The sequence below is a fragment of the Borostomias antarcticus genome (genome assembly GCF_949987555.1).
Source record: "Borostomias antarcticus genome assembly, chromosome: 15".
Classification (NCBI taxonomy): Eukaryota; Metazoa; Chordata; class Actinopteri; order Stomiiformes; family Stomiidae; genus Borostomias; species Borostomias antarcticus.
The window spans coordinates 9699925-9717696 of NC_140248.1; the positions used below are offsets into that span (position 1 = coordinate 9699925).

Genomic DNA, 17772 nt, shown 5'->3' on the forward strand with positions numbered 1-17772 from the left:
CTCATCCACACTCCCGCTGCACCGGCACAGAACAGAGCCCAGCGCACCTCTCTGTCATTGATTAATTGTGTGTTAAAATAACAGAGGAGTGAATTAGTAAATAGCGAGAGAGGGTGGGTTCGGCCTGTGATGGCTGAGTTTGCCGTTCCCCCCGGTGTTCAGGGGTAATTGGAGTTCCCGCTCAGCCCTGTTATCCCCCCCCAGTCACCTCCGTCACTATCTGTTCCTGCCAGACGCCGAACGGCGCTGCACCCCCCCGCAGGGCCATTAGCATTCTGAGGATGATGCGAACACCATCGAGGAAGAGGAGGAGGAGGAGGGAGGGAGGGGGGGGGGGGGGGGGGTGGGTGTAGCAGAATCGTTTTAACGGGTCAAATGTAGTCAGATGAGGACAAACGCAGCTTATTTAGTTTCCTTCAAAATCAGGAAATGGAAAAAGTGTTCCCGGGAGAAATCACTTTCTGCCTGGTGAAGGAGGCCCCTGCCCCATCGATAGGAGCCACAGGGTTCTGATAAGCTTTGCCTTGCGCTGTGTGTGTGTATGTGTGCGTGTGTGAGTGTGTGTGTGTGTGTGTGTGTGTGTGTGTGTGTGTGTGTGTGTGTGCGTGTGTGTGTGTGTGTGTGTGTGTGTGTGTGTGTGCGTGCTTGTGTGTGTGTACGTATAGTGTGTGTGTATGTGTGGGGACGGGGGGGATGTTATAAAACAGCCTGTCTGCAAAGGACGGCCAACACTGTCAGCCTCGGTGGCATATGGACGTTCTCCACGCCGCCGTGTACAAAGTGACCCGCTGGATGGAACCTCTCCAGAGTGACACGATAATGGCGCGCTAGCTGACAGATAGAAGCCAGGCTCCCTCCGCGCTATTATTAGCCTTATCTCCCATGTCATTAGCATCGGTGCTAAGGCCTCGTCACCAACGCTGATGCCCCTCTCGCTTTCTTCTCCCCGACAGCCGGTGACAGGCAGGGCCTGGTCAGAGCGCTGGCAGGACAGGGGACACGGCGCACACACACACCGTGTGACTGTCACTATAATTGCCGGTATTCAAATGCCACAATTACTGTAATGTAGGGAAATGTCATTAGTATGGAGAGTAAGTGTGTGCGACTGGTGCTTGGCGGTGACGGCGTCTGCAGTCGGCCCTGTCTGCTCCGCACCGTCAACCGGTGATCGATCGGCCGTCACCGGCGCTTCACCGGGCGTTGTTAAGCGGTACGGCATGCGTGTCCTCTTTTCGTCCTGCGCAGTCAGTGGGCCGGTCCATCTGGGCTTGGCGGGCCAGGGGTTCCCGGGGTCCAGGGACCTCGGAACAGCCGATGAATCGGCGCCGAGGATACAAGCGCCAAAAAAAAAAAAAACGAGCGCAGGAGCCAAAAACATTTCAAAGCTCCGGGCCGGTCTGGCCGTCCAGATCCTGGCCTTGGCTCTAGAACGCCGCTGCGTTCTCGAGAAGCGGACAGCCGGTGATTGCATCCCTCATCCCCCCGCTCGCCCTCCCTCTCTCCAAGCCGGCTATACAGTAGGTATCCAGATCCGGATCAGGTGGATCTTCTATCAGGGCTAACGGGTAGGACTGTCCGCGTCATGTGGAGCAGCTTGACTGGGGTCATGACCCTTGTGTTACTGGCATGGGGAGCATGGAGGGAAGGGCTCCAGAGACGAAAGGTGCCTTTGATGTCTGTCCGACCAAGGACCGCCAATAACATTCCCCCGTTTCATGGCGCCGTTAACGCCAGCGGGCCTTCGCCATCTGAGATCGTTTAGGGGGGCTGATGAGGCTAAAGTGAATGTGAAACGAGTGCAGCCTTTAACGCTAATGTGCACATGTTTATGTGCTGAGGAGCTGGGAGACCAGCTTTGAGTGATTTAAGAGAAATCTCCCACAGACCCGTGGGGACGGCGGGCCGAACATGTGCGTTTCAGATCGTTCGCTGCGCGGGCTTACATGCCCACTGGCCTTTCTGGAGGCTGAACTTTTCATGAAGGTAGTAATTCCAATACATTGGTACTGTACCTTTCAGCTTGAGACGAGTGCTCCTCTACCGTCCGTCGTAGGTCTCTGCGGCGCGGTCGAGAGCTGACCCTCTGTCCGGTCTCGCCGGCTAACGCACAAGTGATTTCCCTGGTAAGTGGCACCTTAAAACCTCGCAGTGAAATTTCTTCTGCGAGACCATCTGGCAGCGCTCAAGTGCTTTTAGGTGCTTCAGCTACGCTCACAGACAGCACTACTTAGGCCTTTTATGAAGACCAGTCATCGCTGTAATAGTACGCTAATCCACAGTCGTTCAACTGACTTTTATTCCCCTCTCTCTCTCTCGCTGCCTCCCACCCCCTGTGTCTCTTTACTCAGACCACACCTTTCCTGAGCGTGTATTTATTCACGTCTATCAGCAGCCATGAGCAGTAAATGCCATTTTGAAAACGCTTCGCATCTTATTAATGGCCTGGTGTGGGAAAGTGGTGCAATTTGCTTTACTTGGCTCTTATTGGAGATAAGGGCTCTAAGTGGGTGCTTTAGTGCAGCGGACCGAACCCGTTTGTCCTTGACATCAAATAAAGATTTTGAACTGGTAATATATTTGCCGGTTCCCTTTTGTTTTGTTTTGCTGCGCTTGCCCTTAGGCAATTACCAGAGGAGAGTCTCACCGTCTCAATCACGCTGTGCTGTACGTAAAAACATTTTATCCCCCTCTCCTCCTTCCCCCACTGCCGGGGAGCAGGAGGAGTAATAAAAACGAGAGAGCGACTTGTCAGCGTTAAAAGATTATGTGTTTTGGCCCCTCCAAAGGAAGAGAGTGCTGTTTACAGGCTTGAGTGGCTGCTCGCTAGGCCGCGGCTGAGGCTGATTGCACTAGAGAACCCTGTCAGCCAATGATTTGTCATGTACTTTATCATCCCTGTCACTCCGCAGAGCGTTGTCATAGGTAACATATCGCCAACCCCGCCCCCTCCCCCATAGCCCTCCCCTCTTTGTACCCAGTCCGTGTAGGAAATTTGTATTTACTTTGGGGGAGTGTAATTTGTTCCTCATGGATAATATGACCCTTAGCGGAGCCGGATCATGGGTTAGTTGAAGTGATATTTTCCGGTAATGGTAGTCGTACATCATTGCTGTCAGCCTGGGTTAGGAGGCGAGCACATTACAGCTCCATTTTAGCACTGCAGGCATCTGGGATTATTTTCCATAACCAAGTATGACATGACCGCTCTGCCAAGTGCATAAAATTTTTACTAGCTATTTTCCTCCCCCGGCAACTTCTGTGGCTTTTCCCCCGGACCGGGGCGCTGGGCTGCCACTGTGATGGATACCCCCTGAGCCCCAGCACCCCCAACCAAGGTTAGCCAGTGTCACAGACCTACACGAGTCCCTTCTATCCCACAACCACCAAATCCCTGCTCCCTCCGAGCCTCACACACACACACACACACACACACACACACACTGGCTGACCACAGCAGCCTGCACACACACATAGAGATAGAGAGAGCCGGGGGGGTGGGGGTGGGGGAGGGAGGGGGGGACAACAGGCTTTTATTTCCCGTAACAAGAATGAGTTACAGCAGAAGTGAGAAATATAAAAATGATTGTGCCTTGACATTTTGTCACTGCGAGCGATTTTCGCTTAAGACGGTGAGTCAGGAAGACGGCGCTGACAGGGAGAGAGACAGCAAGCCTGCCGTCCTCTCCTCCGTCTCTCCTTCGTGCTCTTTCTCTCCGTCTCCTCTCTTCCCCCTCTTGCACGCACAAAGCGGCGGCCAATGGAAACCCTCCGCGAGCCTTAACACTGCTGCAGCGTGTTTGTCGTGGAGGTTTTTTGTTTTTTTCTTCTCAGACTGAATTTTTTTCTCCTCCTCCTCCTCCTCCTCTTCCTCCACCCCAGCAAGGTCAGCGGTGTAAATGCCACCTCTTGCCATTGACAAATGGTCACTCCCCCTGTCTGGTAATCAGCTGGGTCCCAGAGGTGGACGAGCAGGCGGAGCTCATTAGCGTGCCTCAGATGAGAAACTAATGGGAAGACCCCGGGCGTGGCAGAGCACTACCGTGGGGGGTTGGGGGAGGGGGGGGCTGACGGATGGCCGGGTCAGCGATCCTCCCTAGACAGGCTCAAAACACACACACACACACACACACGTACGCACACACTACCCCCCCCCTCCCCCTCCCCCTCCAACGCCGTAGTTGTACCGTATCGACAGAGCAGAGCAGGAGACCAGTGGAAGAGAAGGTCACTGTGCTCCTCACACCAACACAGCCGCACGCTGACACGCCCATAATTAAATGGAAGCAGTGTAATTGATGGGCTCATTTTACGTCTCTTTTTTTTTTCCCCGAAAAGAAGATGATGACGCGGGGCTAAATGTCAGACGGCTGATTTTTTCATGGATATTTATTTTCCAGTCCGGCATACATGCTAGAATGACAAAATAAGTGTCATTTTTCATTATTAATATGGCAATCTCAATAGACCGTGCGCTCGGCCGTGAAATTATGTTAGTGGACGTAAATATGTTTGTCGGTACAGATCTGTGTCACAGCGCGGTAGTTGCTTTTAACCGGGAGCCATTGTCTCTCCCGTGCTAGCTGGGTGTCAGCAGCTTTGCCCCCTGGGTAGTGACCTCCTACTCTAGCCCCTCCTCTCCCACACCCCTCTCCGCAGCAACCCACTTAGCCGCCCTCAGACTGTTGGTCCCCTGTCCCCTGGCGTCCGTCTCTCCCAGCAGGCGAATCCTCATTCTGTCACTGCGTATCTCCCCACCCTAGCATTCCAGACTCCAGATGTGGAAAACAAGAATCACGCTGTCATTAATGTCTGCCCAGCGCCCAGGACTCTGCAAGCGCTTACCGTGTGAGCTAGCCTGGCTGGTTTGTTTGAGACCTTGTAAATAAACCCGGGAGGAATCGAACTGACAACCCCCGCTGGTCTGCTGCACCACCAGTGTAGTTAGTTAGCTAGTGATAGAACGGTATGCCCGGGTTAGGGTGAGGTTGCTGCCTTGCTCTATGCCTGAGCTTGTCCTAGTCGAGGAGGTTACAGTAGAAGGTCGTATTGGGATGGCTGCTCCCTGACGGGGCCTGTTCTCCAACCTCCCCAGGGCCCCAGTCCCAGGACTGCTGGAGTATTGGGGGGGGGGGGGGGTACAGTATGTCCTTACTCCCCTGCTCCCAGGCCGTACTGTATATCCCTCTTTCCCTGTGGTATAACCAGCCACCACCATCACCATGTCCCCACTCCCCTGCAGGTCAGTACAGAATAACCCCCTATCCCTGCAGGTCAGTACAGAATAACCCCCTATCCCTGCAGCCCAGTACAGAATAACCCCCTATCCCTGCAGCTCAGTACAGAATAACCCCCTATCCCTGCAGGTCAGTACAGAATAACCCCCTATCCCTGCAGCTCAGTACAGAATAACCCCCTATCCCTGCAGCTCAGTACAGAATAACCCCCTATCCCTGCAGCTCAGTACAGAATAACCCCCTATCCCTGCAGCCCAGTACAGAATAACCCCCTATCCCTGCAGCTCAGTACAGAATAACCCCCTATCCCTGCAGCTCAGTACAGAATAACCCCCTATCCCTGCAGCTCTGTACAGAATAACCCCCTATCCCTGCAGCTCAGTACAGAATAACCCCCTATCCCTGCCCACTGTACCGTGTGTCTTAACTCTGACGTCTCGCTGACAGCACTGTGTCCATTAGAGTCTGAAGCTTTTAATATTCACTCCCGGTATTCCATCAGTCAGTCCTGTGCTCTGTCCTGCTGGACACACACAGCTGTATACATTCTGTACATATGGCGTTGTTGCATTGGTGCACAGGCCTAGTTTCTATCCATAGATAGCACACATTCATCCTCGCTGGAAAAGGAGAACAGCTGTCATGGGAGAGAGCTGTTGTCGTTGTTGTTGACAGTGATTTTGTTATACTCAAGCTGATTCGTCACCTCAGAAGCAAACAGACAGCATTTCTGCTCCTCTCCCAATGGAATGACTTTCAAAAATACAGTTGTTTTAACATCCAAACAGGGCATCAGATGTGTTGCTTTGCAAGAATAATGTAATTATCCACTTGTGCTTCTGATTGCCGTGGACTTTCGGTGTCAAATAGACCGGCTTGGTAAGAGCTTTGACTTCCGGCTGTCTGTTATGCGGCACGCTGTTCTCATCTGTCTCTAGAGTCCTCCACCTCACCATTCATTTATGCCCAACATAAAAGGTAATAATACACACGTTTCAACAGGACAAGGTGGCCAAGTCCTTGAAATTGAATGAGGAAAAAACACTGTAGTGAATAATGTTTCAGAGGCAATATTTCAATTCCCAACACAAAGGGAGAACACAGGCAATGGAAAATAATTCTATCAGCAACAAAAACCGCAAATACACCATTTGAATGAAATATTCCCTCCTGAGGAAAGGAAAGCCATTTCCATCTTTTCTGACCTGGAAAAGAGAAATGTGCCTGGCAAATTGTGCACATATATCACAGGGTTTATGAGATTCACCACTTACAGAGAGGCTTCACTGTGGAAACAAAACCGGAGCTGGAAAAATGAAACACGTTCCGTACGTATCGCTGGCCCAAATACGACCGCACACGCAATAAAATTATACCATTTTATGCCAATTATCCCAAGTTTTCATAAACAAGGCATCAGTGACACAGTGTTTTTATTTTCTGCAACACACTGGACATAGACCAAGATGGCAGCCATGTGTAGTAAAAGCACATACCCTCTGCCCTTGCTTTATTCAATACAATGTCAATAATGTTAGCCAGCTGTACTGCTTATATCTGAGTATTGGTCAAATGACATTTTCAACGACCAAAACCAGGTGCAGCACCTACGAAGGGTCTAGAATCTTCCGTGGCATGTTACGCCGATATATCTGTGGCGGATCAAGCCTGAGCCATGCCCTCCTCAGGTGTCTGGTCTCATATATATTTATGAGGGAGCGTTGTCAGTTACCAGCCTTTAATAATACATGTACTCAGACCTTGGGTTCAAACCACAGTCTCTGGAAAACGAGCGCTTTCTAGGAGGGGGGGGTCTATTGTTGTTATGCAGCAGTCTTCTTTCTTAGTGCCTTTCCTAGTGTCTCCCCTCTCTCTCTATCTCTCTCCCCCTCTCCCTGCTGAGAGCGAGTTCTCAGACATACCAAGGTTAAACTTTCTCCGAGCGCCAGGCGGGTGTCAGTCAAAGCCCCGCTCACCTACGCAAAAGCCCCCCCAGCGACCAGCCAGTCAGTCGCACACAAACCTCTGCCCCCTCATTGCCCTTTTGTCAAGCCAATGATTTCTGCAGGCGCTCACTTCAGAATTGACTGCCCCCCCCCCCCCCCCGCCCGCTCGTCTCACCTACACAAAATGGCTCTATTGCTGCGGCAGAGAAGCCTTTCACTGGTGCTACATGCTCATTGTGCTGAGGCGGTGAAGGCCGGGCCAGTTAAAGAATGCTTCCTTACTGCCATTCTCCCAGACATTAGTTTGAATAGGCTTAGTCTGGTTGCATAAGCATATGCATAAGAATTTGTGCGGAACAGATTCTTCATACTGGGGGAAAGACAGATTAGATTGTGAACGAAAGCTTTTTCAGCATTAATTTGTGGTATATTTATCAATGCCCTGGCTGACTTAGAGATCACCTCTCACACATCAGATAGGGTAGGGCGTACTTTCTTGAGCCCCGGCGAGAAATTATGGAATTTAGATATCACAGCTAGATTTCCCTTTGTGCACTACACGTTGTCTGCGCTGTTTTGTAATAGGTCTATATGTATGCCACGTGGCTGCTAGGAGCCCCTGGGAGGTCCTGGGTCACCACGGAAGAAGACTTGAACAAGGGGATCCGACAACGGGCCTGTCAGCCCGACGGTGTCCCAGCATGCATGGCGGCAGCCACAAATGATCCTAACGACAGCGGGGAGCAACGGACTGGGGGTCTCAGCGGCTCGGGGCTGTCCCCATCCTCGCCACAACGCTTGTTAGAGGCGGCGTAATTAGGTGGCTGTGCTCGTTGCGAGCGGGCCAGGTCAGAGAGGCATGTCCAAGCCCCGTCCTGATTGTTCCCAGGGGATTTATTGACAAAACACACAAGCGTGGCATGTTGGGCTCTAATTATGTGTACAAGACACAGACGGCCCCAGGGAAATTAAATGAAATTCCCCAGCTTGATGGGCTACTCCTTCCCCTCGGGATCCATCGGGGATCTTATTAAGCCCAGCCATTGTCTGCCTTTATGAGGCCACTGTGTCCAGATAGGCTCCGGCTTTTAGTGGGCTCCGCTCTCTACTTCACAGTAGCAATGCATCAGTGAATTGTGATTGAAATTTGTTCCCTGAATGTAAGCGGCAAAAGCAAAAGTATTTCCAGCTACCATTTGTGGCAGTAGGCTGCTAATGCAACACCTGCATGGCACCTTAGCGTGTCATCCATTTCCTGTCAGGACCTCTCTCTGTGGACATGTCTAAGCACCTTAGCTCTAATTCCCCTCGCCCTAGATACCGGACAGGAATTGATGGTCCCCCGCTTGTGCAAATGAAGAGATAAGGGGTCTCACCCAGATTACACAGGGTCTAAGTGGTTCTGAGGAAGCTTATGGAGATGAATGAATTCATGAGCTCGGCTGACAGTTTCTTAAAAAGGTATATAATGAGGAATGAATCACGCCATTTTGCCTCCAAATGATTTCAAATTAGGCGAGGGAGACGCCACACTCTCTTAGGAGCCGATTGAGCCTCTGTGCGTAAGAATCATGACTGACCCTTATGCATATTTCTCTAAGTTGTCTCTTTGCTTAATCACTCTAGCGGCCTAATGGCTTATCTTAAAACTGCAACATGAGCAGAAAGTGTTCCATTTGATTCAGCTCAGTGAGGTGGGCAGTCCTTGATTCACTGGACTGTGGGGGCAGGTACATCCCAGAACTGTGGCCACTGATCAATCTGACTGTCATCAATAATTCAGGGTCTGGTGTATGCAATGGGCCTTCAAGGACCGTTCCGGAGAAATCTATTTGCTTTAAAGCTTTGCCCTAAAAGCCTCACCACTAGTTTGTAGAGCCAAGAGTATGAGCTATAGCTTAAAGAATAACATGTCTCCCACTGCATTAGGGAGAATACTGCATTGGCAAGGCTCATATTGAGACATAGTGCAACAGACAATCAAGGAAGGCTTTTATTTTCCATTATTTAATAGACTAGCAAAACTATGTGTACCTAAAGTCCTGTCCATAAAATGTCTGCAGATGTCAGCTATTATATTATATTATACAGCAAGCTACTATTGATTTGCTATTTTATATTCTGTACCAAGTTTAGGAGCAATAAGCGAGAGAATAGCAAGACAACAAGAAAGTTGGCATTCCAATGTTCATTTTGCATCAGTTGAGGATTGAACTTGTAACCTCTGACACCAAGCAACATCCTCTATCTCACTGAGCTAATTAGCAACACCTCATGTTTGGCTTCACAAATTGACTAAGCCAGTCCCCAGGGGCATAATCTGTTTCATCATAAAACACTGAATGTGTGGTATATGTAAAAGCCCACCTGAAAAGATGTTTGTTAATTAAAGTATACACACTGAAACAAAGGATATAACAATAGAAGTTGCATCATATAATGATGGTATGCCCTTCAAAATGTGGATGAGTGGCTGAAGCTCTCACACCGGGCCGCTCGCACACTGGGCCACTCTCACACTGGGCCACTCTCACACTGGGCCACTCTCACACTGGGCCACTCTCACACTGGGCCACTCGCACACTGGGCCACTCTCACACTGGGCCACTCTCACACTGGGCCACTCTCACACTGGGCCACTCTCACACCGGGCCGCTCTCACACTGGGCCACTCTCACATTGGGCCACTCTCACACCGGGCCACTCTCACACTGGGCCACTCGCACACTGGGCCACTCTCACACTGGGCCACTCTCACACTGGGCCACTCTCACATTGGGCCACTCTCACACTGGGCCACTCTCACACTGGGCCACTCTCACACCACTCTCACACTGGGCCACTCTCACACTGGGCCACTCTCACACTGGGCCACTCTCACACTGGGCCACTCTCACACTGGGCCACTCTCACACCACTCTCACACTGGGCCACTCTCACACTGGGCCACTCTCACACTGGGCCACTCTCACACTGGGCCACTCTCACACCACTCTCACACTGGGCCACTCTCACACTGGGCCACTCGCAAGTGAAACACGCCATAGCCGCATTCGAATCCCTACCCCAGTTTTGAAAATCGGGCATACAGTTCAGAATAAACAAAGAGAGTTTGAGGTGTCGACATAAGACTTGGTGACAGAGGTCATGGGACTGTCTCCGATGAGTATGCCAAATGTGGTTTTGATACATCAAAATGTTACTGAGATATGACCACACTACCAGTACCAATACCAGTACCCTTAAAGTGATACCGATACCAATTGAATACTTCAATCGATACTTTGAATTTCTTTTTTGCACTTTTTCCATTCCATAACCATCATGTGAATGGAAGCATTCAGTTGTGTAAAATGCCATCAATCCTCCCACATTCAAATAATTTTTACATGAATACATTTTGAAAGTGTTTAAAAGAGTATCAAACTGAATTTATTACAATATAACTACTGACAGTGACTACACATTTTTTAGTCATCCGTGACCTTGCAGCTAATGTGAACGGTGTGTCAAGGCTGCTGCTGGGGGTGGCAACATCAGCAGTAGCAGGTGTGGTGGTAGTAGGCCTAGGGGGGTCTTAACATTAAGCATAACATTAGTTAATAACGTTAGCCTAAACACATTTCGCTGCTACAGAAGTTAAAACTACCACTAAGTAACCAATGCACTAAGCAATGCATTACAGTAGGGTTGCTAATGCTAGCTAGATAGCTAGGTAGGTAATGGGTAAAATCTGCATTTTTATGCATTTATTTTTTACCATACGCCATAGGCGTGTAGTATAACCATAACTTTTAGCGTTTTGGTGGAATTACCTCAGCGTGCTAAACTGTGTCAATAACTCGCAGTTGCCGTCGATTTCACCAGACGGATTGTAGCTGTCTGCCGTAACGGGCATATCACGCGTCGCATAAATTGAAGAACGCTTGCGGTGATTGGACCATATTACAACGTCTTTTTTTCCTAGATCTCAATACAAAAAAAATCTAATGAAGTACTGGTTTGACTGAAGACATTTCGATGCTACTTGGTATCAGTTTGTTTCGATCCAGTACTACAAGGTATCGAGTACCGATACCCAGCCCTAATTATATGTCACTCCTGATTTACTTGAATTAACCCACAGCTTGATTGGACTGATTTGACAGCCTGACTGACATATGGATCAACGGTACATTAGACCCTGTTGCGCTACCCACCGTGAATACAGTAATACCTGATTGTGCCTTTTTTATTGCTACACTTTATTGCTGCCCTTTTGATTTTTATCTATCTAATTGGTTGTATTTTGCCATCCAAAAGGGACTAATAAAAGAATGATAATGACATCTGCTCTCTTGCACAGCGTGGCTGATTGAACTGCTCCGTTTGACCATGTTAAAGTCTCTTCAGGCAGACACCAAGCCCTCAGACACACGCAGAGCCTATCAAATTGGAACCATGCGTGAAAATGTCAGGATACCTGGTTGATACGATCCGTCTCACGACAACGCATTGCTCTCCGCTCAATTAAGCGTGCGCGGAGAGAGAGCTCTGTGTCAGCTCAGAGCGGAGCCAGTCACATTCGCCCCCGGCTACGCAGCTACAACCGTAGCCAGCGAGGTACACAGTCTGAGATTGTTATGAAAACCCAGGAAAAATAATTGGCGTAAGATGCAGATGCAGGGGCCGCTCGTTCGGGGGCCGGGGAGCAGAATCTGATGTGTCTGGAATGGCAAGTGGAGGTGACTCATACTGGCAGCACCAGCGCTAATGATATTTCTGTTTGGCATGCCATGGAACAGGCGATAGAGAAGGCACGTCTGCGAGCAGACTAATGTGCGGACGGCATTTCAGCTTAGCTTAGCCCGAATGCATCGCGCTGGCGTTATGTGATTTACTATCTGCGATTCCAACCCAGACAGCAATTTCATGATGTCGATCAGCGCCATGGATTCGGCTCATTCCTCATGTTCCCGTTTTCTGTCCTCTCCCAACCCTCACCCCTCCCTTACAGTCCCCACACACGCATGCACACGCACGCACACGCACGCGCTTAGTAAATAACAACGCGGAAGATGTGCCCTTTGGTGGTGAGATAGCTCATTACCTATGAGCGACCTTCCATCTGCACTCATGGCTGCTCTGGGAGCCATTACGATTATGATGGAAATCTCACAAGCCATTACTGGGAGGCGGCAGAGGGCTCAGTGCAGACACACTAATGGACTAATTTGTAATTGGGAGAGAGGGAAATGACTCCGCTAGCTAGCAGCGGCTTTGTTTGATGGAGTACGGAAGAGCGCACGCTAGACATGACAAATGAACAGGAGTTGTCGTCTTTGTGCAAGTGGGTGCCATCCTTTCTTTCTCACCCCAACACATACATACGCACCCCCCCCCCCCCCCCCCCCCCCCCCCCCACACACACACACTCCCCGTGTCTGGCTGTGACTAGCCTTGATAAGCGTGCCCCTATCTGTCAGGGAAGGGGGGGGTTGTAGGGGTACACTCTAGAGACCCATAGGAGGTGCAAAGAGAACTGTTAAAGGGGGGGTCTGTGAGGAGAACTAATGGTGTTAAAATTGTCCTTTAGGGCGTGGGGGGGGGTTCTGTTACCTCCTTAACCTGTTTATCAAGGACACACACCTACACTGTTCCTGACACACACGCAGGGTGACTCATTCTACTATGAGTCATTTTGAAGAGACTTAATAGTCGTCTTCACAGCAGGGCGAGAGTTACAGCTGAGAGAGAGAGAGCACTTGGTAGTTAGTTAGATACTGTAGTTGGTTTATTGTCTCAACAGAAACACCAACCACAGTGTCACATTTATCTACTGCCATTGCTATCAGCTCATAAAGACTCATCGGTTTGAAACTGCCCTCAGCTATCTTGTTTTGTATCCACACTTTTTATGAGCCGAATCTGGGAGGTAAGCAGCTGTTTGATTTCATATTTATGATTCTATTTAATTGACTAGGATTACTTGTTTTCTATTTTCATTTTCCCCACTAGAGAACACTTCGCACATCTGTTTCAAAGGGCAGGCGCATAGGAGAGGGATGGATGACTCAAAAGTAGCAAAAGGATCCCGCACACTGTCAGACTTGCAATTCTGATTTATTGTAATGTTTCAGTACTAGACCTTCAATAGACAAATACTGAAAGCACAATGCGAAGCCATCTTAAATAGGGTGTGGTAATCTGTCTGTACCAATCACCCATGTGAAGAATGAAGACTGCTGAATGACTGTAATGTAAGACATCAATAATACAACAAATTGAGGAAACATTATGATATAGCACATAAACATGTAGGGAGCCCTTAAGTAGATACAGGAAGGCTCACACAATGGTCAAGAAATATATCAATAACAATAATCAAATAGGTCTCTACCATATCAAGACTTCATGCATAACAATAATAAATATAGCTGCAAGCAGCAATAACGGGGCCAAGCGCAACGAACGCATCAAAGCCAACGAGGAAAACACGCAATAGCTTCATTGGAGCTATGCATGTGAGCATCTATGTCGCCTTACCAGGTGAATCAGGTCAAATTCATGCAACAGTATCATCATCACCATGATCATCATCATCATCATCATTATACAACTATGTCAAATGTTACACTAAATGCCTCTCTCACACAGACTCCCACAAAAGCCAGTTCATTTATAATGGCTCTACACAATATCCAGAGTCTTAAAGCACACTTTAAAGATGTACACACACATCAATTCTTTATGAACGCTGATAGAATTTGTGTAACAGAAACATGGCTGGCATCTGCCATAGCCACATTTGAGCTATGCATGTGACTGTCTTTGTCACCTGACAAGGTACATCAGGTTAAATTCATGCAACAGCATCATCATACAACCACATTCACAGTTAATTAATCTGATGATGTCAAGTGAGTGTCAGGTCCTTTTAAGCATCTCAACACATTTCTTCTATTTTGGGACATATTTTTAGGACCTATTTCTCTGCATGTCGACATCCCACATGGCCATTCTCCAGGCCTTCCATCTGCCTGGGAGACCCACCTTTACCATCAGGTCTCACTGCAGGGATAGATTGACAATTCAGCAATCTGTGAACAACACTCACAATTCTTGTTTCTCTCTTAACCTCACAGTTTTCAGAAGAATGCCCCTCTCCTACCCATACATTTGGTGTAAGTAGGCTATGTAATTGAAGGTCTACATTTCCATCCAATTGACCTGAATGACTACTGTCAAACTAAAGTGGAGTCCATATGCATTCAATTGTAGTGATCTTGATTATTTCAGTTAAACAAGCACATTCTTCATATAAGAAGAGACGACACATTGGTTTAATTCTAGCAATGAAAATACAATGAAAGTGCAAGGGGGGTCCCTTTGCACAACAATGCTTATATAAACATCAATTAGTAAGTTGTAGAGCATGCCATCAGCTACCCATATAAGCATTATCAACCCCAGTTAGCCACGGGGGGCGCTACAGCAATCAATTGCATTTAAGCCACTTTTAAGAATTTTGGCTCGTTATAGCGCCACCCTTTGGCCTAACTGCTTCATATTTCTTCTGTTACCTCAAGATATGCTCTGGTACTACTATATCTGTTTTCGGAAATACCATCCAAGCGGTTAGGCCTGAACAGGAAATTAGCTCTCTAGCGCCCCCATTTGAGTTGATCGGGCCAATAATGCATGGATAGCTTCAGGGTATATGTGAGGACGTGCTTGCAATAATTTGTGGTGTTCTGTACAACCCTTCAGAAATTATACCACTTTATGTAAAAAGCCACGCCCTCTGCAAACTTCATTGGCTAATCATTTCTTTTTTTTGCAACTTTTCCAAAATGTCTCGAGATGGAACTTTAGATATTGCTCCTGACATTGTGTGTACCAAGCGGCATGTGAATCGGTCAAACTTTCTAGGAGGAGATAGATTTTAAGCATTTTTCAAAATCGGATAGCGGATAATTTCCATAACCGGATGTTATAGGTTCTTGAGGCAAATTTGTTCAACGTGAGGACACACATATGTCGGCAAAGTCGCATGACTCTATGTCAAACGGGGCATGAGATATGCCTGTCATATGTCTTTGAGAGAGTGATGGCTGGCTTTTCACTAAAATGCTTATATCGACATCAAATTTACATCTAATAATTAAGAGTCCAATGAGTAAGTTGTAGAACATGAGATGATCTACCCATACAACCATTACAAAACCCATTTGGCCACAGGGGGCGCCACAGCAATCGATTCCGTTTTAGCCACTTTTAAGCATTTTGGCTTGTTATAGCGCCACCCTGTGGCCAATCTGCTTCCTATTTCACAAGATACCTCAACATATACTCTGGTACGAGTGTAAAAAGTTTCAGAAAAATCAGCCTGGTGGTTAGGCCTAAACGGGAAATGAGCTCTCTAGCGCCCCCATTGGGTTTGATCGAGCCCATAATGCAGGGCTAGCCTCGGTTTATATGTGCGAACATCCTTGAAAATATGTATGGTGTTCTGTACAACCCTTCAGAAAATATACCCCTTTATGTAAAAAGCCATGCAAAGCCACGCCCTCTGCAATCTTCATTGGCTCATAGTTTCTGTTTCATTCAACTTTTCCAAAATGTGCCAAGATGGAACTTTAGATATTACTCCCTAGATTCTGTCTACCGAGCGTGATGTGAATCGGTGAAACTTTCTAGGAGGAGATAGATTTTAAGCGTTTTTCAAAAAATTCAAGATGGCGGAAAATCTATATAACCGGAAGTTATGGGTCCTTGAGGCAAATTTGTTCATCATGAGGAGAGACATATGTGTGCAAAGTGTCATGTCTGTAGGTCAAACGGGGCCTGAGATATGCCTGTTCAAAGTTCGCAACTTCAGTCGGCTGCTATAGCGCCCCCTATTGGCTAATCGATCTGGGTCGTGCTCCATGGACTCAGCACATCATCCTCTACCATCATGCAAATTTTGGTAAAAAGTTACCACTCCGTTCTATAGGCTGCCATTGACTCCCATGGCGGAAGAATAATAATAAATATAGCTGCAAGCAGCAATGTGGGGGCCAAGCAGGACATGCGACCAGCGCATAAAAGACAACAAGCGAAACACGTCATAGGAGTCTATTCAAATCGCTACCGCAGTTTTGAAAATCGGGCGTACGGTTCAGAATATACGCACTTCCAACTTTGACAGGTTGGTGGCACTAGAGACTTTGAGGTGTCGACATAGACTTGGTGACAGGGGTCTCGGGACCGTCCACGATGAGTGTGCCTAATGTGGTTATGATACATCAAAACCTTACTGAGATTTGACCACACTTCCTGTTTGGCGGCTTGGACGCCAAATTCGATTGGCTGTAGCGAGTGAACACCTTCGACAATCGAAAATCCCTCTAGGAGTTTTGTGGACATTAGTCTAAAGAATGTGTACAGCCAGTTTCATGCAGATTGGTGAAAATCCTTAGGAGAAGATACATTTTAAGTGTTTTACACAAAATACAAAATGGCGGGAAATCCAATTGGTGGAAAATGACATCATAGGATGCGATAAACTCGGCATGAGCGAGGGATTCCAACGGTACCTCATTTTTCAAAATCGGTTACACAGGTCAAAAGTTGTGTGCATTAACGCACTTCCAACTTTGACATGGTGGTGGCGCTAGAGGGTTTGAGCTGTCGCAATGCCACTTGCTGCCAGAGGTCATGGGACTGTCCCCGATGAGTGTGCCAAATGTGGCTTTAATACATTAACAATTTGCTGAGATATGACCACACTTCCTGTTTGGCGGCTTGGACGCCAAATTCGATTGGCTGTAGCGGGCGAACCCTTTCGAAAATTGAAAATCCCTGAACATCCTATGTGGACATTGGTCTCGAGAATGTGCCTACCGAGTTTCGTGCAGATTGGTCAAAATTCCTAAGAGGAGATACATTTGAAGTGTTTTTCAAAAAATTCAAGATGGCGGAAAATCTATATAACCGGAAGTTATGGGTCCTTGAGGCAAATTTGTTCATCATGAGGAGAGACATATGTTTGCAAAGTGTCATGTCTGTAGGTCAAACGGGGCCTGAGATATGCCTGTTCAAATTTCGCAACTTCAGTCGGCTGCTATAGCGCCCCCTATTGGCTAATCGATCTGGGTCGTGCTCCATGGACTAAGCACATCATCCTCTACCATCATGCAAATTTTGGTAAAAAGTTACCACTCCGTTCTATAGGCTGCCATTGACTTCAATGGCAGAAGAATAATAATAAATATAGCTGCAAGCAGCAATGTGGGGGCCAAGCAGGACATGCGACCAGCGCATCAAAGACAACAAGCGAAACACGTCATAGCCGCATTCAAAGCTCTACCGCAGTGTTGAAAATCGGGCATACGGTTCAGAATATACGTACTTCCAACTTTGACAGGTTGGTGGTGCTAGAGACTTTGAGGTGTCGACATAGACTTGGTGACAGGGGTCACGGGACCGTCCACGATGAGTGTGCCTAATGTGGTTATGATACATCAAAACCTTACTGAGATTTGACCACACTTCCTGTTTGGCGGCTTGGACGCCAAATTCGATTGGCTGTAGCGAGCGAACACCTTCGACAATCGAAAATCCCT

At 48.0% G+C, this 17772-nt stretch overlaps 1 protein-coding gene across 1 annotated transcript in view; it reads left to right on the top strand.

Annotated features, from left to right (window-relative positions):
* Positions 1-17772, top strand: part of auts2a (activator of transcription and developmental regulator AUTS2 a) — a gene marked incomplete at both ends in the record, with an annotated part of 292549 nt that overhangs the window by 187282 nt on the left and 87495 nt on the right. The window lies entirely within an intron of this gene.